Below are 22,748 nucleotides of genomic sequence, written 5' to 3'. Positions count from 1 at the left end.
TTCACCTACTACTTTTCTCAGTGACTGCCCACCGGCTTGAGATTAGTGTCCTAGCAGAAGCAAAAGCTTTGGCTGTTTGGTTTTTAAAATATATTGAATATATATTGCTAGTTATATTGTCCCTTATCACTCTTTGCCTCAGGTCATTCTTTACCTATTCATTAAAGTCACCTTTAAACACACTCATCTGATTATGTTGCTCCACTACCATTAACCTTCTTGTGGCTTCTAAATGTAAAAGGCAAAAGTTTACTAGCTTTGAATGTTAGGCCACCCACATTGCAACCCCTGCAACCTTTCCAGCATACCCTGCAGTCCAAATATATAGATCTGCTTACAATTCCCTGAAGTTTTTAATGTGATTTCATACAATAAATGAAGAGGAAGATCAAACTTTCATGGACAGTCTCTCATTTATCAGTCTTTCAGATTATGATGGTTGAAACCATAAGGTTTTTTTTTATGAGTTTGGCTATGTAGGAATACGTGCATGTGTATATTTATTGACTCCATCTATAAGAGAGAGATCATACAGGGTTTGACGTTTTCTGTCTGACCTTTTTTACTTAGCATAATGCCCACACAATCCATCCATATTATAACAAATGGCAAGATTTTTTCTTTTTATTTTTTATGGCTGAATAATATCCCGTTGCATGCATACACACACACACACACACCACACACACACTCACACTCATGTATATGCACATACTCAATGAAATAGGTATTCAGTATATACACACATAACACAATTTCTTTGTTCATTAATTAATAGACACTTAGGTTGTTTTCATATCTTGATTATTTTTGGATTTTTTAATGAAAATACATTACCAGGAGAGAATATTCATATTTACTGGTTAGTACATTTTTTTGTGGAGACAAGTCTACATGAATTTGAAAATTATAATCTGAGGGTAGCTTTAAAAGCATTACTGAGCCCAGACAAGAAGAATGTAAAGTACTTCTTCACCCATTTCTCTACAGATAAAGCTGCCATTAGGATAAGAGAGGTCATATTCCTGAATCTTTGTCTAAATAGTCACTCTAATGTTGATTTCTTCTGAGCCTTCCCTTTAGTTTTCAAGGATGATTTTTTTAAGCTGACATTTTCTAAGTCAGTCAGGGTCTAGCCAGGATATTAAAACCACTCTATGTACTTTAATAGAAGGCAATTTAAAACAGTTTATTGATCACATAGGTGACTATAAAAAGGAGAACCCAAAGAAGGCATCGCCGTGGTTAGCACTAGGAGGATTTATCTCCCACTGCAGGGCTAGGAAGATGCTTTTTCCAGGCTCTGGCAGTGAAGACCACCCCAGGAGAGCCTGAAGCTCAGCTGGCATGAGGTTTGGCTAAATGGAGATAAGTCACGGAGGGTGGGACTGTATCAAGGAGCCATAGAAGCAATATAGTCACTGCTGAAAGAAACTACAGAAAGCAAAAAGAGAGAACAGAAGGTGTACATGGACTGCTCTCTCAGTCTCACCTTTGATCCTCCTCCAGTGCCTTGCAATGGCTGGAAGTACCTATGGGCTAGGTAGCAGGGATGGAAATGAGGACAAAATGGCATTGGCCAAAAAGTCTTTTTTCTTTAGACCGTAAAGATAAAAAAATCAACATATGCCAAGCACCTGACCCAGAAAGCAGGTAGTTTTTATTTTCCTTACAGCTCTTCCTTTCTCATTCCATTTACCTATTGGGAAAAGATTTGCCATTGCTTTTTCTTATTTAACTAAAATGTCTTTTAGTTGTTTGTTAAAAATAGCCAGCAAAACAGTGATAGAATATAAGTGCCACATACTTTGATTATGCTAATTTCTTGAAGGGAACATTAGGAGCAGAGAGCACTGAGCTGACAAAGTGTGGAAGTCATGATTTCAGACATTAGCATGTGTCAAAGAGAGTGAAAACTGAAGGACTTCTGTCAGCATGGCTGGCTGCCACTGTCCATAATGAAGGCGCATTTCAAAAATGTACCTTGAGCACTTCCCCAGAGCAGGAAATCAGAAACATCCCATTTTAACATCCTATTTAGATTTTCCCATCTCTGGTCTATCTTTCTTGGTAATAAGAAGAGAGAACTATTTGTCAGTATAAGGACTGCTTGTTCAAACTCATGTTTTTAGAAGATTTATCTTTGGAGCATATATAATAAAGAAGAGGCTCTTTATTGGTCCTTGTGAACCTTGGGCAAGAAAGCAATCATAATTGACAAAAGCAGCCACCACAATGATGTAGTGGAGCAAAGTCAAAATAATAAAAATAAATATAAGATAATGAAAATGTTTGAAAGTAAAGTTTTTTTCTACTGTCCCACTTCCCAGGAGGACTGGACCTCATCAATGCATATCTTATTCTGGAATCAAGTATTTATTTTCAGATCTTGCCCAGAAGCAGTTTAATCTGAGATGTAAGGAATGATAAGTGTTTTCTCTTTATGCCGTACCTGGGCTTTTCAGATGGTGATGAGAGAGTCTGGTAGTGAAATCTACTTAAGAACTTGGTTATGAAATAATCACCTGCAAATCTAAACAGGGAGTTTAGATCTTTTATTTTCTTTTGCTGTAAATCAATGGTAAATAATCTGTAAACCTCCCTCATGTCTGGATGAGATATTATGAATGTAGTATGTGCAGCATTAGGAAGAATGATTTCTTTTCAGAAGCACCCTACTCTGATTCTCTGTAACCCAGTAGACATGCACCCTTTTTTCTTTTAACTTTTTTACTTTGTGCTTTGATCCTTAAGTGACCCTCAGCAGTGGAATGCTCTTTATTTCTTTACATGAGAAAACTTTCCTCTGGCTATGATATCCCCTGAAAGCAGAAATGTTCATCAGTTCTGCTGAGGCCAGGAGTAATTTTCTAATGCTAATTTTAGGCCTGTCCCTCGAAGCTGAAGGATCATGGAGCCAAAGAGAGAGTAGTCTTATTTCCACACTGTAACACTGATGAAGAGCACATCATAATAGCTGCAAATGACTAGAAATCGTCAACCTCTCCTTGACAGGAAACGCTTCAAAGCTAGCATAAAAAGCACCAGCTAAGAGATTTAGCATCTAACTTGGTGACCTACAAATAATTACCCATTTATTTATATACTGTGTCATTTATTCCCCACATTCATCAGACATTCACTAAAGTCTCTTACATGTTCTTTTGTGTAAGTACAGACACGTTTATTGCAGAAGTCACACAATGCACAGCCAGGTAGTCCTAGACCCAAAACCTGACTTTTCCCTTTTTGGGGGGAGAGGGGGGTTCTTCTGGAAGTTATTTTCCACTATATGACTTAGTTTTTTCATGTATAAGAAGAAAATAAATATCATAACATGCTTTTTTGTGGATTAAGTGATTAATTTAAAAGCATCTAGCAAACAGTAGTTTTTAGAACACTTGCTAGCTAATTTCCTCTGTTTTTTTTTATCTGCCTTTCCTTATCATTCTGGAAGTGATCCAGATGATGTGGTTTTCTATCCCTGAGGAACTGACTGAAACTGATGCTTGCCAAAAAATATTGAACACCTTTCAAATAGATTAGACCAGAAGTGCTTAGCATAAGAAGACAGAGATTATCTGTGTGGTGAGGAAGAGTCACCGAGTTTTATCACAATTCCTGGCACTTAGTGCTTTCCAGTAAATATTGAATGAATGAATGAATGAATGAGCATGAAAGGTGTACAGATCAAATGCTAAGTTATTTCTAATGAGGGAAAAATGATTTCTCCACATAGATTGGGCACCAAGGACACAGATTCTGAGGCTGAGATTTGTGTGCAGAAATATTATTAGAGAATGATTTGAGGATTAACACACACAGGGAAAGGGAAGGAAGCATGACTGGGCAGATCAAGAAATTGGACTGTGATGCATTCACAACAGATGCTGAATCCACTGGGAGCTCAAAAGCTAGAGTAGGTTTTTCAGAGTTCTCCTGAGCACCCTCACATTGACCAGACATGCAGGCTTTCCCTTGGGAAGTGGATATACCATGTAGCAGAGTAAAATTCCTGGATAGGGCTGACTACTGAGAGCTATCAGAGTACCTACAATTCAACAATAAGGAAAATGGCCTTTATTACTGAAGGGAGGGTCTATGGGTGCCGTGCAGTGTCCGCTACTACAGTCCAACCCTGTTCTGATCAGATCGCTTTCTTCCTGTGTTTCTGGGAGCAGCTACTTCAGGATATTGGTGCACTGCTTTTCCTCTGGAAATGTATAGTGAGAACATTAGTAAGATGAATTACAGACTCTGCTACTCCTTTTAAGATCACAGATAACATTCATTGTGTCCTATCATCCATTCAATCTTCTCTTCAACTAGAACCTCTGCTGGTCTCATTGGCATCCCTGACAATGTGACCCAGAATCTCATTTCTGTGAGAGTTGAGCTTTTGATCACCCAGTTCTTCTCCATCTGTAGCTGTTACACTTGTCTACTTAACATCAAAACTGGACAAGTAATTATCTAGAGAGTGCTAAAGGGTTGCCTTCCCCCATTGCATAGCAATAACTTTATCTTCTAATGATCAGGGTCAATAAGCTCTGCCAAGATAGTGACTTTTCTTGCCTGCAGGTCTTTAGACATAATACAGATCCTGAAGTGCCTGGGTAGCAGCCACATCTTAAAACTTAACACTTGTTCTACACCAGCAGTAAAAAGATTTGTAGAAAGGGAAGCAAAAATTTCCCCAGTGGTCCACTTCATTGTCCTTGGACCCATACATTCTACCTACTGGGGACATGGCATGTTATGATGGCCACCATTTAGAGTATATAATGAATCCTAGAGAGTGGTACCCCATTTTTACAAAGATTGATCTTTGAGTTGGGGGTCTCATTTGTGCCATCAACAAGCCATTTTATTGCTATGTCTGGCTAGCAGCTTCTGGTTGGTAAGATTTGTAGTAGGACCAGTGGGTCTTACAGTGATGTGCCTCCTGCCTACTTACTCCACAGTTAAGTGTGTTCTTTGTTCTGAAGGAATTTTATGTAGGATTCTACCAGTAGATCAGACACTTTGTAAGCCCTTTGATCATGGTGCCAGTAGAAGACCTTCCTATTACACAAGCAGATTCCTTTGTGTGTTATGTATCTGTGCAGCCAAATGAATCACTATCTCTTTCAGGATGGAAAAAGTTTAATGTGATTAACTTGCTCTCAAGTGGATGGTTGGCCTCCTTGAAAAATGGTGATGCATCATTCACTCATTGTTCCATCATGGTCCCCACCGTGGTATCACCTAGCCTACTTTGTCTGAGCCCATATGTGTCCCTCAATTTCTCTAACTCCCTTGTTTCTGTGTCTAGGAACTGGAAGCATAAGGATGTTTTCCAAGTAGGGAAATACTTCCTAAATTTCCAGCCCTCTTACATATGCAGTAACAAGTAATACCCCTGTCTTTAAAAATGTAGGGTCCACCCTTGGCCAGACAGCTCAGTTGGTTAGGGCATCATCCAAAGCAAAGAAATTGTTGGTTTGATAACCGGTCTGGGCACATACAGGAACAGATCTATGTTCCTATCTCTTTCTCTCTCTCTCTTTCTCTCTTGCTAAAATCAATCAATAAATAAAAAATTTTAAAGAGTAGGAAACACATGTGTTGATTCTCCCCTCATTTTCCCAGTTTAGGAAAACTTTCTTTTCTCTCTCTCTCTCTCTCTGGCTTCTTTCTAGAACTCATTTTCTTTGATTCATTCGGAATAATCCTTTTAATTAGTTTATGCCCCTAGGCAAATAAAGTAAGAGCTCTTAACTTCAAATTGCTTCTGGTTTTAGTCCTGGGGAAAAAAAAATGTTCCAAAAGCAAAAAAAAATACTCAGGGCCTGGCTTCCTTGTTGCAGAGGGGAAGGAAAAATACAGCAAACAAAATGCAAGTGAAGGCACCAGAAAGTATCACTGCAGTGGTCTGGTGCCATTAATTCAACAGACAGAAAAAATTGAGGGAGTATGATTTAGTCGGGGGTGAAGTGAGGACAGACAGGTCATGTGTCAGCACAATCAGAATGAGAGAATTTTAGAGGTCAAAATGAGCCTGAAGATTCCCTACTCCAATTCTTTCCTTTTACACAGGGAGATCTGAAGCACAGAGTTAGAACCCAAGACTAGGATTTACAAGCCAAATCTACATTTTTAACTCTTATTTTCATTCCTCGAATGACTGCTTTTGTTGTTGTTGTTGCTGCTGCTTTTTTTCTTTTTTTTCCAAACCTTGGTAGAGAGAGATGTGCTGAGCCCTTTCTTGGCAGGTTGACTGAAATTCATGCTACAACCAATTTAAGGTTTAAATATGTTCCCTGCATGTGCATTACCATGAGACCACAAAGAACTGTGAGATATGATCTGCAATCATAAATCAAGCTAGGGATATTGGACAAAGGGAGTTTGTGTAGGGAAAATGAAAGTATTGGTACAGATAAAAAACTGTTTTTCCCTCCTCCTTCCCTGCTGAAGCTGAAGGCTACTGCATAATAAGAAGTTACCCCGTGAAGCCAACAGTGCTACCCTTCCCAAACTTGGTAAGAATATTCATTTCCTTTATCAGGAGACTAGGCTTAAAGCAAAGTATAATCCAGACATAAAGAGACCAGATGAATCCCTGGCCAGTTGGCTCAGTGGTAGAATGTCGGCCTGGCATGCAGGAGTCCCGGGTTCGATTCCCGGCCAGGGCACACAGGAGAAGCGCCCATCTGCTTCTCCACCCCTCCCCCTCTCCTTCCTCTCTGTATCTCACTTCCCCTCCTGCAGCCAAGGCTCCATTGGAGCAAAGTTGGCCCGGGTGCTGAGGATGCTTCTGTGGCCTCTGCCTCAGGCCCTAGAATGGCTCTGGTCACAACAGAGCAATGCCTTAGATGGGCAGAGCATCGCGCCCTGGTGGGCATGCTGGGTGGATCCCTGTCGGGCACATGCGGGAATCTGTCTCCCCATTTCCAACTTCAGAAAAATACAAAAAAAAATTAATAAAAGAGAGAGAGAGACCAGATGAATGGTTCCAGGACTCTTTCTGTTTTGCCTTACCTGCCAGGTTTTTTGACATGGCATCAAAGAGCCCTGCACACCCCAGCCCAGCTGCTAATCTAAAGAATGGATATTTTCTTTAAGCTGCCTTCTGTTCTAATTAGCTGACTGATAAATGAAGACTATCTGGCAGTGCCATCCTCATGCTCACATTAAAATTACAATGAACATGTGAACATGTAAAGACAGGTCTGTGTAATGTACATTTGGATTGCTTTATCCACCAAGATTCTACTCCTGAATCTTCTAATATTAGAACCACAATTCCCTTTGGGGAAATTATCTTTCATATTATGTGTAGTCCGGGTATTGCTCTCCATTGATGTGTTCTGTAAAATGGTTGATGCATAACTCAGGCACAGCCAAAGCGGCTCTTTCCCAAATTTTAATCTTCAATGGCATGACACAGGATGGAAAAATGAATGGAGTTGATTCATACAAGAAGCTGACTCATTCTAGCACAGTGTTACTCAAAGGATATTTCTGCCATCGTGGAAGTAGTATATATCTGTGCTATCTAATATAATAACCACAATCCATGTGAGACTACTGAGCACTTAAAGTATGGCTAGGGTAACTGAACTTTTAGTTTTATTTAATTTTAATTATTTAAAATATGAGTAAACACACTTTCATAGTAGCTCCTGTAAAAAGACACCCAGAGGAGAGACATAGGGAAATGAGGGGAAGGCATTTGAAGATGGAGAAAGAGATTAAAGTTATACTGCCACAAGTTATGAAATGCCTGGAGCCTCCGGAAGATGAAATACGCAAGAATGGATTCTTTCCTACAACCTTCATAGGGCAGGTAGCACGCCCCAAACAACACTTTGTTTTGGAGTCCAAAATTGTAAGATAATATATTAATGTTGTTTTAAGCCATCACGTTTGTGGTAATTTGTTGCAACTGCCCTAGAAAACTCTATCTATCTATTGATCTATGTAAGTATGGTAGTAAGGTGTCTATCTATATGTACTGCTTAAAAAAATTAGGGAATATTTCAGAATGAATATGAAGCGATAAAAAAAAGAGGTATTTGATTTTTTTATTAAATAAGAACAGAAAAATCAAATGACAAATCAAAGAAAGTTGTTTGATAACACTGGGGAACAAAATTTTTGTTGCATCCACAAAAACATGTGTTCTTACCTAATTTGAATGTGCTGATCTCAAATCTGACATTAGATTTTCTCTGTAAGCTATAATTTTTTTGCAATTCAAGATTTTAGGGTTTCATCTTATTGTAAAATTTTCAACATTTAACTTAACATAATGAAGTAGAATGTCTTCTTGGGCATTATCTTTGTGAAAATATAATAATTTATATAATGCAGTAAACACACTAATACACTAAAAGATATCACTGCATCAGAATTTGTCTACAATTTCAAAATAGAACATATTAAAACACTTATTTTAGTCATAAAATTTGCACAAAACTTATTTAAATTCTATTCAGGCAAAAATTTGTGTTTGTAGCTCTTGCGTTTGTGTACTTGTTAAGGACAATCTCATTTGATGCTCCAGCAGCAGTTTGCTCATCACTAACAACTCCAAGATTTTCAGGAAATTTATCAAGCTAACTGTTCAGGAAGTTAATCTTAACACTCATGTTACATCCAATGTCGCGGAAAGCCAACAGCATCCTTTGAACCAGAAGTTCATAGTTTTCTGCTTTTCTGTTGCCAAGGAAGTTCTTTGTTCCTGCCACAAAAGACTACCATGCTGCTTTCTCCTCCTTATTCATCTTCCTGGCAAATTCTTCATCTCCTATGAGGGTTCAAATTTGAGGTCCATCGAATACACCTGCTTTTATCTTCTCAAAAGACAAGGAAGGAAAAGCAGAAATAATATGTTGAAGGCATTCACTTTCTCTATTCAAAGCCTGAAGAAACTGCTTCATTAAGCTAAGTTTGATGTGAAGTGGGGGAAAATTATTCTGTCTTGATTAACTACAGATTCATTCACAATATTTTGCATCCCTACTTCCAGAGCTTCACGTTTCAGCCACTCCTTCTGTGTCCAGTGTTTCTCCCAAACTTGGCTGTCCCACAAACACAGAAAGCAAGGATACTTTATGAAACCTCTCTGTTGTCCTAGCAAGAAATTTACCATTTTAAAATCCACACAAATGATCCAGTTATGCTCCTCATACTTCAGAAAGTTGAGGACAATTTTTATGTCATTCTTACTAAGTCGTTCAATTCAGGTTGGCTAAACTGCTGAGGGGTTAATGACTGCTTGGCATCAGAAGAAGACCCTTCAGATTCTGCAACCATTTCCTCATGCATCTTATCAAAATATACTTAATCACCATGTTCACTTTGTCCTTAGAAGAAATAAAACCATTGAAAACTGGAACCAGGAGTGTCTCAGAGTGTGGGATAGGTCGTATTGCTGAAGGAATATTAGGATATGCGATCATATGCCATTTTTTCCTGCCGATGCCCTTTGTATGGATCAGACAGAAATAACAGTCACTGCTGTGGTCCTTAGGTTCATGCCAAACCATGGGAATACCAAAAGGCATTTTTTTGCATTTTTCTTTTGTCCAGTCATGAAGAATTTCCTCACAATTATGACACACAATATGAAAAGCCCAATTCTTGTCTTGATCGCCAGGGGTAACTTGAAAATAGGCAATATATGCACATGTCACAAATGATGAAATATTGCGTTTTTGACATTGAAGTGTGTAACAGCCACATATATAACAGAAGGTGTCAGGACTATTCTTATATTTATGCCTACTTGAAGAAGCCATGATTCAAACTTAAAACAAAATAAGGGGGTGTTTTTATCAGATAGTAATGTTTTACATTTAAAAACAACTACAATTATGTAAAAGTGATGTTTGTAAAACATTAATTGCCTTGTGGTTATGTTCAATCCAAGAGTCGTTGCCCTTTAACTCCAATTTAAAAACCAATGCATGCCATTAACTGTAACAAAAGGAAATTAAAACTGCATAAAAACTAGAGCATGCACCAAAAAATGGATTTCAGATTTGGAATCAGCGATGCAGAAATATATAGAAACAGTTCTAAAACCTCATGCAACAGAAAATGAAAAAAATAATTGTCCCCCAGTGTAATGTAAATGAGATACAAAACCCTCTTTTATTTCATTGGTGAAAATGCACTATACAAAAGGCTGAAAGTACTGGAGTATCTACATGTTCCCTGATCCCCTAATTTTTGTGAGCAGTGTATAATAGAGTAAGGTGTTCCATTTCAGCTTTCCTGTCATATGAGAACCCTGCCTTAATCAAATCCAGTCTTTTGGGTTGTCATTTGAATATTCAACCTGGATTTCAAGGATGCTAGACCCTCTTCATTTCACCTCCAACTGTTAAGTAGGGTTCTACTGCAACATAGATGGGACATACCCATCTTACCTTTGAGTATTATCTGTTCAACTATCAGTTCCACATGGGAAGGGTTGTTTACTTTGTTCCCCACAATGTTGCCAGCATCTACAAGAGTGTTTAGCACACATTAACTTTTAAATAAATATTTAGTTTAATTAATTAATAAGATTCTTGCTGCTGAGTCTTTTCCTGGACTCTGCCAAACTTCTCCCACCACATCCACTTTCAGTATTAGTGCTAAACTTGGTAATGTTTAATTTCATCATTTTCTTTTCTAGGTGAATCATATTACCGTTTACCTAGGAGAAGCACAACCATGGAATTGACTTGGTAACCCCTCTCTCAATCCCAAATGATTTCTAGATTTTGCCACCCCTTTATCAAATCAAAATATTCTGAAAGCAGAGTAAAAAGCCTCTTTGGATTACATATTCTGCTATTTTTAAACAGACTGCTGTGATCAAAATGTTGTACTAATCCAAATTTATTTATATTCTTAGACATGCCACAACTTCAAGCATAATCTCAGATTTAAGTTATATCATTCCTTATAACTTCATGCCATGCAATTTATACATTAAATTCCCAGCACTTTATTCTTAAAAGAGATCTTCAGATTCTCATTAGATTTTATTGACTCTTTTTCAACATTTAACTTTAGAGTATTTTTTTCTCAGCTCATAAGACATTTAAGTAGCTAGTTACAATGACTCATAGGGGTGACACACTGACATATCATAGCCTAATATTGAGAGAAAAGGCAGTTATAAAATAGATGTAAAAAAGATAATATACAGCAGACCAGAGCCATTAAATGCAGAAGCTAATTATTCTGCATCCCTCAACAATATTATACAATTTTATAATGGATGCATATTAAAATGATTTCATCATCAGTAAAGACTTAGGTTATGTTTTGTATATTATACTTAAGACACGAAAAGGCACAAAACATTTTTTTGTGTGTGTGTGTGACAGAGAGAGACAGAGAGAGGGATAGATAGGGACAGACAGACAGGAAGGGAGAGAAATGATAAGCATCAATTCTTTGTTGTGGCACCTTAGTTGTTCATTGATTGCTTTCTTATATGGCCTTGATGGGGGGTGGGCCACAGAAGACTGAGTGACCCCTTGCTCAAGCCAGCAACCTTGGGCTCAAGCTGATGAGCCTTGCTCAAACCAGATGGGCCCACGCTCAAGCTGGTGTCCTCGGGGTTTTGAACCTGAGTCCTCCTCATCCCAGTCTGACGCTCTCTATCCACTGTACCACTGCCTGGTCAGGCAAGGCACAAAATATTTTTAAGAATGTCACAAAATTATCAATTTAAAAAATAGCAATTGAAATGACAAATCTTATTTATGTAGATAATTCTTTTACATGTTCATCTGGAAAAGACTAGGAGGCTCCAAGAGGTTCAGGAATATGCTTGCCAGGTGTGAACTTAAAGCCCAAGAAGTATCATATCAAACTGAAATATACATCATCATTTGAAACACAAATAGGAATTTACTGAAGGTACAAAGGGGATTCTCTCCAACCTGATAGGTTGATGAGTCTCTCTCTCTCTCTCTCTCTCTCTCTCTCTCTCTCTCATACCTACATAATACATGTGCACACACTAACTCACATATAGGAACATTATGCAGGACCACATCTTTGGGGTGTGGAAGCCTTGAAGCAAAATCCATCTTGTGTATATCTCTATGTCTCTCTTTATCCTGGCACAAAGACAGCCAGTCTAAGGTCTATGGTTACATGATGAAAAATCATTTGTTCTTGGTTTTAGCCACTTTGGCTTCCATTGTACTTACAGGAACTATGCTGCCTCCTTTTCTATGTCAGGATCTTTCCTCTCCTTTGTTGGACTCCAGGTGTTATTTGCATTCTTTCAAATACTACAATCTCCAACCCCAATCTAAAAATGGAAGCTCTGATAGTATCAATCTGTGTTTCTCTAGAATGTATTTGGTATCTACCCATAATGAAACATTATTATGTTTACCTATAATCATAGATATATCACATTAAAAGAACCTCAGACAACATAAGAAGCTGAACTTGTGAAAGAGTTGAAAATTTAAGTGTTAAAAATTCTCATATTATCCAACTGACTGACAAGCAAATAGCAGCTTTGGGGTTAAGATTGTGTCCCCTAGGGCCTATGCTGACCAGGCAGTGGCGCAGTGGATAGAGCATCGGACAGGAATGCAGAGGACCCAGGTTCGAAACCCTGAGGTTGCCAGCTTGCGCACAGGCACATCTGGTTTGAGCAAGGGCTTACCAGCTTGAGCCTAAGGTCGCTGGCTTGAGCAAGGGGTCACTCGGCCTGCTGTAGCCCCCTGGTCAAGACATATATGAGAAAACAATCAATAAACAACTAAGGTGCCACAACAAAGATGTGATGCTTCTCATCTCTCTCCCTTCCTGTCTGTCTGTCTGTCTCTATCTCTCTCTCTCTCTCTCTGTTTCTTTCTGTCTCTGTCACACACAAAAAAAAGATTGTGTCCCCTAGTCTTTCACTAGATGTGTTAGAGCATTAATTATTACTGTTACTGTTATTACTATGCTGTAGTTTGGTGAGAGCAGAGAGATGAAATTTTTGTGGTTTAAGGAAAATTGTGGGTGAAGATTTGAAAAGTACATCTCTGCATTTGATGGTTTGGGGTCCATACTCTTTCTTTTTTAACAGGGCCAGAGAGAGAGTCAGAGAGAAGGAGAGACAGGGACAGACAGACAGGAACGGAGAGAGATGAGAAGCATCAATCATCAGTTTTTCGTTGCGACACTTTAGTTGTTCATTGATTGCTTTCTCATATGTGCCTTGACCGTGGGCCTTCAGCAGACCAAGTAACCCCTTGCTCAAGCCAGCGACCTTGGGCTCAAGCTGGTGAGCTTTTGCTCAAACCAGATGAACCCGCACTCAAGCTGGCGACCTCAGGATCTCGAACCTGGGTCCTCCGCATCCCAGTCCAATGCTTTATCCACTGCGCCACCACATGGTCAGGCTGGGGTCCGTATACTTTAAGAAGTCACATTCTTCTTCAACTTTAGGAAAAATACATTCCTAAATATAATTAAATGTGAAATCTTGAGAATTTTTATTCTTATTGCTGAATTCCATGGTTTTAAAAGCCTCAGTTGTACCAGCATCTGTTGCCATTCTAACTGGTCTGTATCTGAGGTTTGCTTTCTCGTGAGGATTCAGTGCTATCTCTTGTGCGGCTGCTTTTTACTTTTGCCTGATTATTGGTTCACCTCTCAGTGTCTCACCTTAGAGGCATAACAAGGAAAACTTCTTGCTTCCCAGAGAGTTTTCTAAAAATAGTTGTGATCTAGTCATTTATTTCTTGGTTGTTTAGTTTCCACCTGTAAGTGAAATCATGCAGTATTTGTCTTTCTCTGTCTGACTTATTTCACTTGGTATTATGCCCTCTATGTCCATCCATAATAACAAAAAACTTAAAAATATAGTCTTTCCTGAGTCACCAGAATAATTAAACCAGTACATGGTTACTTCGGCTATCTAAATATTATTTTTCTTTCAATGAGATAAATGAATGAAGGAATAAATTAAGTCATCTATTTATTCAGTACATATTTATTGATTGCCTAGCATGTGCTCAATGCCCTAGTAGGAAAAGGAATATAAAAGTAAACAAAACAGACAACAGTCTCCACCTTTATGGAGCTTATATCATAATGAAGAAAAATAGTATATAAAAACATTTTATATAAAATCACTGAAAATTTGCCACATCTCCATATTTACTTAAAAGTTGGTATAGCTATGGTCATTTGCCTCAAAACCTAAGGTCTCTCTCTGAACTCAAATGAGCTAAATGTGAAACAAATACAAAATCAATATAATTTGTAACATTTATAACAAATATAAAAGGAATAAAGAGAATAGCATGTAGAAATAATAGGAGACTCAGAAGGGTGAAGTAGCTTGCCTTTGTTTCATGACTAACAGTTAGTACCTGAGCTAGAACCCAGGTGCTGGACCCACACTCCGTGCCTGGCAAGGGGAGGGGAGGGAAATGTGGGCCACAGGGGCCGGCAGTGACAGAAGCACAAGGCATAAAAAACGTCTCAAGATTTCAAGTTTTTTATGGTTTGGATTTGAAGCAGATAAAACCAAGATCATTCTTAAATACTCATCTAACATCAAAATATATTATTCGTTTTAAAGAAATATCATTCCCATTACATACCCTTTAAATTGGACGGAGATATTTCTACTCAAAGCCTCACTATTTTTGGAGGGCAATATTCTATTTCTGAAACTCTGATCTCTTTGAAACGTATGCCCTGCCTCTCTTACATTTTGGAGAACAATTTCACCTGAAGTTTTTATTTTACTTTCAACCTATTATGTCTAAAACAAATTCATTAGTTTTCTTCCTAAATAAGTTCTTTTTAGGATATATTCATAGACATCGTTACTATCCCAATGGCCAAGGCGGAACACTCTGGGCCATCCTTGCTGCCCTTGTTGCTCCGCTTTTCTAAGAGCTGCAAGTCCATAGTATCCTAGGCATTTGCTGTTCCATTCCACTGTTCCCAGGCCCAAACAGAACTTCCTTACTTCATGTTTGGATGATTTTAATAACTTTACAGTTAATTTTCCACAATATATATACACATATAATTTCTACATTATATATAAAATATATAATTATTGTCGAACAAAAGTGATCAGGATAAGGAAAGGCTATCAATATATCAATGGCATTTTTTATGTTTTATATTTGCCATGAGAACAGGTATCTTGTCTGGCTTATTTCTCTGTCTACAGCATCTGGAACAATGCTTTCAAAAAACTGTTAGATGGCTGTCCTGCTCATGGTATTTTGAAATACTCTACTTGGTTATGGACAGGACCTGTGACTTGATTCTAATAAACAGAATATGGCAAAGTTGATGAGATGTCATTTCTGTGATTACATCATAGAAGATTGTAATTTCCATCTTGCTAGCACACTCTGAATTATGGACTCTTCCTACTTCTGGCTTTGACAAAGCATAATGCCATATGGATACACCCACATGGGAAAGATAAGGGTGGTCTGTGGTCAACAGCCAACAAGTTGCTAAGGCCATTATCTGACAGCTCAAAAAGATCTGAATCCAGTTGATAATTACGTGAGCTTAGAAGCAAATTCTTCCCCATGCAAGCCTCAGATGACACCCTAGCACCGGTCAATGCCTTGATTGTTGGCTTGTGTGGTACAGTGAAGCAGAGGAACCAGCGAAACTATGCTAAAATACCTGATCTAAGAAAATTGGGAAATAGTTCATGTGTGTGGTTTAATGCCTTGACTGAAAGTCCAAGTTTGAAAATTAATTCACTTTCTTAACTGTTAAGAAGTACTTTTTAAAGAAAATATATTTATACAATGTATGTATAGAATGTTAATTTATAGGGGTACAAAGAGGTTATTTTACTCATTTATTCAACTGACATATTTATTAACTACTGAATGGATGTATGGCATTTGTATCATTTGTTGATGAATAAGAAATTACCGTGTCAGGAGATATACTTAATATTTCATATTTCCTATGAATTATTTTAAAATCACAGTTCTCTTTGGAAGGAAAAATAAGTTTCAACATTCACAAAATACAGTGACATATGGGGGAGTACATATTTTTTATTGTAAGTATTAAAGAGAAATATCAAGAGTCATTATGTTGATTTCCAGATTAAAAGTAGTAGTTATTGGATTTGCATCAGCTATTTCTGGAAATTTTGAAGTGGCTTTTAATGCTTGCTCTTATGACATTCAGACAGTTTATTGTTTGCTCTTTCTCCTAACCCAACTCATTTTCATTCTCTTTCACTCCACCAGAACCCTCGTCTTTCCATTCTATTATTGTTATGATTGTGTTTAGAACTGATCACTTCAAAAAAAAACAATATTCAATCAATTAAATGTAAATTCAAAAAGTTTTTTAAAATACAACAGAGAATGAGAGTTTATTTAGCAACAGTCCTTGCAACAAAGATATTTTTAGTGCAAATCCTAATTTGAAAGCATAATCTGTAAAGAAATAGCGATATTGGACAGTATATCATATTTAACTAAGACTACAGTAGACTCTACTAAAGCTTCGTGTGAGTTACTACTGTTAAAAGAAAGCATACAAAACAAGTAAAAAATGCAAATTCCAATTTAAGTCCAAGTTGTTGGTCAAGGTCTTCTTATCTTTTTGATTCAAATGAGGTAGAGATACTTGTGGGAGGATTGACTGGTAAACAAATTAGTCTCAATATCTTGTTTCGTGGAAATATGAATTGTATGGTCAGCCAGAGGACATGTAGTTGCTGGCATGGATTTCAAGTAAGAAGAGAATACATATTTAGAAAGTGGGAATAAAAAATAAGAACCTGAGTCTTCCACAGGTCTATCACTGGTATCATTTTTTAAAACACAACTTCTTTTGAAGTATAAATAATATATGAAAACTACACAAATTTAATGTGTACAATTTGATGAATTGGCATATTTGCAAATATCCTCGATATTGTCATGATGATCAGGAAACAGACATATCTAAGAGCTCCCACAGTTTTCGTAAGTTCTTTGTTTCCTTTTTGTGTGCGTGTGTATGTGGTGCAAATGCTGAACATGAGATCAATACTCTTAGCAAATTTTTTATGGTAAAAACACAACATAAGATCTACCTTCTTAACAGATTTTAAAGTGCACAGTGCTATAACTATGGACACTATATTGTCGGCACATACCTAGAACTTATTCATCTGGGATAACTGAAACCTTATACCCATTGAAAAATAATTCTCGGCCCTGGCTGGTTGGCTCAGTGGTAGAGCATCAGCCTGGCATGCGGAAGTCCCCGGTTTGATTCCCGGCCAGGGCATATAGGAGAAGTGCCTATCTGCTTCTCCACCCCTCCCCCTCTCCTTCCTCTCTGTCTCTCTCTTCCCCTCCTGCAGCCAAGGCTCCATTGGAGCAGAGATGGCCCGGGCACTGAGGGTGGCTCCATGGCCTCTGCCTCAGGCACTAGAGTGGCTCTGGTTGCAACAGAGCAATGCCCCGGATGGGCAGAGCATCGCCCCCTGTTGAGTGTGCCGGGTGGATTCTGGTCGGAGCATGCGGGAGTCTGTCATACTGCCTCCCTGTTTCCAGCTTCAGAAAAATACAAAAAATAATAATAATAAATAATAATAATAATAATAATAATAATTCTCCATTTCCAAACAATCCCCGCACTCCAGCTCCTGACAACCATTACTGCATTCTCTACTTCTATGATTTTAACTATATTAGATGCCTCATATAAATGAAATCATGCAGTATTTGTCCTGATGTGACTGGCTTATTTCACTCAGCATAATGTCCTCAAGGTTGTCCATGTTAACCAAATAGTGAAATACCTCTCTCCCCTTTTTAAGGTTAAATAATATTCCATTGTGGGTGTATACCAAAATATTTTTATCTGTACATCTGTAGATGAACAATTGGATTGTTCCCACATCATGGGTGTTGTAAGTAATGCTGCAATCATAATGGTAGTAAAGATATCTCTTTCAGCCAGATCCTGAATTTAATTATAAATATTTTGGATTTATAACCAGAAGTAGGATTGCTGGATTAAATGGTAGTTCTAGTTTCAATATTTTAATGAACCTTCATACTGTTTTCCATAGCTGCTGCATCATTTTTACATTCCCTTTAAAACTAATATGAAAATTAAGTAAAGTTTCAGGATATAAAATCAATTTACAAAAGTCAGTTGTGTCTCAATATACTGACAATGAACCATATAAAAAATAAGAAAACAATCCTATTTATAATAGTATTGAAAAGAATAAATACTAAAGAATAAACATAACCAGGGAGATAAATGACTATATACCGAAAACTATAAAACACTAATGAAAGAAGTGAAAAAAGACAAAGAAATAGATAAAGGTCTTATGTTGATGCATTAGAAGACTTAATACTTTTTAAATACCCAGAGTAGCTAAAGCAATCTACAAATTCAATGATATCGACATAAAAATCTCAATGGTGTTTTTTCCAGAAAGAGAAAAAAGCAATTCTAATATTCATATAGAACCAAGAAAACAATGAGCCAAAGTAATCTTGAGAAAGAAGAAAATCTGGAGGCACCATACTTTCTGATTTTAAAATATATTACAGAATTACAGTAACTAAAGCAGTGTGGTACTAGCATAAAGACAGACATATAGCCAAGGGGAAAAATAGTTCAACCAGAAACCCACACATTTATATCTATATAGTCAATTGATCTTTGTCAAGGGTGCCAAGAACACACAATGGGAAAATCCAACAAATGATTTTGGAAATACTGCATATTCACATGAAAAAATAAATAAATAAATAAAAAGGAAAGAAGAAAAAATGAATCCATATCTTATACCTTACACAAAAATTAATTCAAAATAGATTGAAGCTAACCTACAATAAGACCTGAAACCATATAACTCCTAGAATAAACAAGGAGTAAAAGCTTCTTGACATTTGTCTTGGCAATGATTTACTTTGATATAACACCAAAAGCACAGGCAACATAACCAAAAATAGACAGGTAGGGCAACATCAAACTAAGAAACTTCTGCACGGCAAAGAAAACAACATATCAATAATTGAAAAACAACCTATGAAACTGGAAATATATTTTCAAACCATGTATCTAATAGGAAATAATTTCTCATATATGTAAAAAGCTCTTAAAACTGAATAGCAAAATAACAAATAATGATTTAAAAATGAAGAAAGGACTTAAACATTTCTCCATAAAAGACACATAAATGACCAATAGGTGTATGAGTATGTGATGTCACTAATTATCAGGGAATTGTAAGAAAAAACTACAATAAAATATTACTTCACAACAACAAAAGACAAGCATTGGTAAGGATGTGGGAAAATTGGGACCTGTGTACACTACTGGTCAGAATATACATGTCTCTGATATTTTAATAAGACATTTGGTTGGTTCCTGAGCCAATGCCTGTATTTAAGGTATGATTTAAAAATCATTATTTTAATAATTAGAAATACATTTTAAAAGATTTAGAAATTTAGTCTCTAATATTTAAAACCATCAAACATCTGTTTGTCCTGCTTGCTCCCAACTCTGAGATCTGTCCTGGAAATATAAGAATTATAGTGTGTGGTTTAAAGTAATGAAGATATTAAGGCCTCATGAAAATTATTGAGAAGACTAGACTGGAGAATATATCAATCCCTAGTATAACATCTATAGAAGAGCTTCTTAAACGTAATTTTTTTTTGTACAGTGCTGAAAAAGTTTCCAAATACTGATATTTAAGTAAAGAAAATAAGAACTTAAGGATTTATTAAATTTTTCCATAAGGCCAAATATATTAAAACTTTATACTCTTTATGTCCATCTTAAATATTGGTTGCTACATGATCCATACCATATGAAATCATATGATGAAGGTAAATTAAAGAGATTTAAAATGTTTTTAAATAACAAAAGACAAAATGGTGGTTCTAGGTCTATCTAAAACTAAAATCTAAAAACTCTTAGAACTTTAACTGCGTTAGTTCACTGGGTATATCCTAGGAATGTCTTTCTTGTCCTACAGTTCTGGGATCTCTGACTAATGCATGTGGTCTTTGGTAAGTGTCAGGCATGAGAGAGTAACCATTTTACTAATATGAAAAGTCCTAGTATGCTTCTGTGGTCTATATTACCTAGACCAATCATCATGAAGTTTGTAGTCTTTCTGTTCCCTAAGCTATTTCTACTGGGGATCTCTCAATTCTTAACAGATTTGATGACTTAGTTCCTGGCCAGGGTAAAATTCATAGTTGTTTTATTAATTCATTTTTTTACAAGAGACATTTGTTTACTTAGATGTTATTTATTCTCAACTAGTATATTTTCAATGTTTAATTTCAGGTGAACCCTGATACTTCTTTAGAAAACATATCCAACCAAATCCAATTAAAACATATAGTTATTAGTTTTGTAATTTTTTTCATGGGTTTTATGTTACTATCACCTTTTATATTAAAAAAATAAGGACATATACAATAATACTATTGAGTTGCTTTTTCAGTGCTGGGGATGAGTTGAAATAAATTATGGAATTTTAGAACCAGAAAAAAACCTTAGAAAAATCAATCAGATCTCTTTGTTTCTTTAAAGGAAGATTTTTAGTAACCCAAATCATTTAGTAAAAAAATCAGAATAATATAAATACCTCTGTTAGAGACCAAATCTCCTATACTAGTCTCTATCTTTTTCTGTATTCTAATATTCTTGAGTCATCTTTCCTGTTACTTTCATTATCTCACTTTTTAAAAATACACATTGGAGTACAACATCATGTTGTTAGGCATCCATGAATACACAATTATATAAATAATGATTACTGTTTTCAAACAGTAATGCCTTTGGATCCTTAGATCACTTCCCTGGACCTTACCCTCTAGAGGGTACTATTATAGACTTCCTGTAGCCATGCTTCTCTCCACAGGAGTTTATACTTCCCTTGCTTTCTCTTGTTGGAATGATGGAATTTCCTTCCCCAATTCATGGCCTAGGTGAGCTTCTATACTGAGATGTCCCCCTTAGGGTAGATGGTGTGAACAACCCAGAGACTGCAAGGAATGGACCATATCAGACATCTAAGTAGGACTTTAACTGCTTTTGACCTCAATCCACCCCTTGTCCATGACCCCCTTTTTTACCCCACATTCTGTGGTAACTCACTTCACATGAGGGCACCTTGTCTCATGTCCATCCCTTGCATCTCTTGCCTCTTCCCTGAGGCTCCCTAGTTTTCTACTGAGGTGTGAAATACCATAGGATACACTTGGCACCTACGCATGTGCAACCCTGAAGTTAAACTTTTGACTGATGGAAAGTGGGAGATGGTGAATATATTCTTAATTCTTCTCTTCCTGGACAGATGCTCTTAAAATGCAGTAATAAATATGCCCTCTCAGAAGACAGACCTACTAGATTGAGCAAGTAGGTCATGCTGGATTCCAAGCAGCGACCAGCTCTATAATACTTTCAGTCGTACTTGCCTTCATTCAATACCTCACTCTCCATTCCTTCCTTCCTGCCTCCTTCGAATTTTTTTCACCAATAAAGAACTAACAAATTTTTGTATTAAGCTATGTTTCTAGAAAAACTAAACTAATATACTATCACATGTCTTGAATATTCTATGTATATACTTCTTATACTTGCAATGGTTTTCTTTTTTCTTAACTAAGTGGGTAACTCCTGATCATTCTGCAAAGCCTAGTTCAATGTGTTCTGTAGAGCTTGAGCTTACTCAAGCAGAATTAATCATTTTCTGCATTGTGTTACTATTAATTTCCTAGCACATGTATCTATCATTGCATTTACCATGAGGTTTTACAATGGTATGTTACTGATTAAACATGAACTCTTTGAGAGCCATGTCTTATGTTTCTTTGGATTCCCTACACCATGAATGGACTCAATATTTTTTATGAAATGCATTAATTAAAATTTACTATGAAGACCATGTCCTAGCTTAGTGGTTTGTGTGAATGCAGAAAAATGTCTGAGTTGAACATTTATACTACATAAGCACCTATTGTGTAATTATATATACTTATTATGTATTTATATATTATGTTGAATATCAAAAATGTTTTTTATTTACCTATACATTTTATCTGTATCCTACCTCCCTGTCTTTCTATTGTCAGTATATAATATCCCTTTGAAAATGAGAAAGAGAACCAGTAAGTGCCATTGATAAAGTAATAGAACATGAAGTTGCTTGTTCAAAGTCAAAACACTATATTCTTTAGAGAGATGGTTTTTATTGCTTTAGTTAGGAAGTGAGCCTGCACTGCTCTTTTGTTTGGGTCCAGTGGGTTTTGGTTCTGACAGAGATTTTGTTGTCATAATGGTCTCACTGTAGTACTTAAGCTAGAAATAGCAAGTTTGAGAAATGACATCATTTTCCAAGGGAACTGAGAGGACAATAACGAAATTGCATTTGCAGCTGAAATCCTTGGAGTTTCATGTCAATATTGGATTCCTGAGTACATACTAATTTATTTACAGATTCTTCTCTAACATGCTCTTCTGCTCCAACCTCCATAACCACCTTGTAGACTTGTTATTTTTCTGATTTGTAGATGTCACCTCTAATTTCTGTGCCACAGGCTACTTGCTAGTCCAAAGCCGGTGACTGCATAACTCCCACAGAAAGAAGGAAATGCCCACCCATATCGAGTTTCATACATTATTGGCAAATTATGCTTCTCATCATTCAGTTTTCTTTCAAATTTATCCTTCCGGCTTTTGCCTCTAAAATAACCAAAAAAAAG

The sequence above is a fragment of the Saccopteryx bilineata genome, chromosome 3 (genome assembly GCF_036850765.1).
Source record: "Saccopteryx bilineata isolate mSacBil1 chromosome 3, mSacBil1_pri_phased_curated, whole genome shotgun sequence".
NCBI lineage: Eukaryota > Metazoa > Chordata > Mammalia > Chiroptera > Emballonuridae > Saccopteryx > Saccopteryx bilineata.
The sequence above is the reverse complement of the archived record's forward strand: the minus strand, read 5'-3'. Positions refer to the sequence as shown.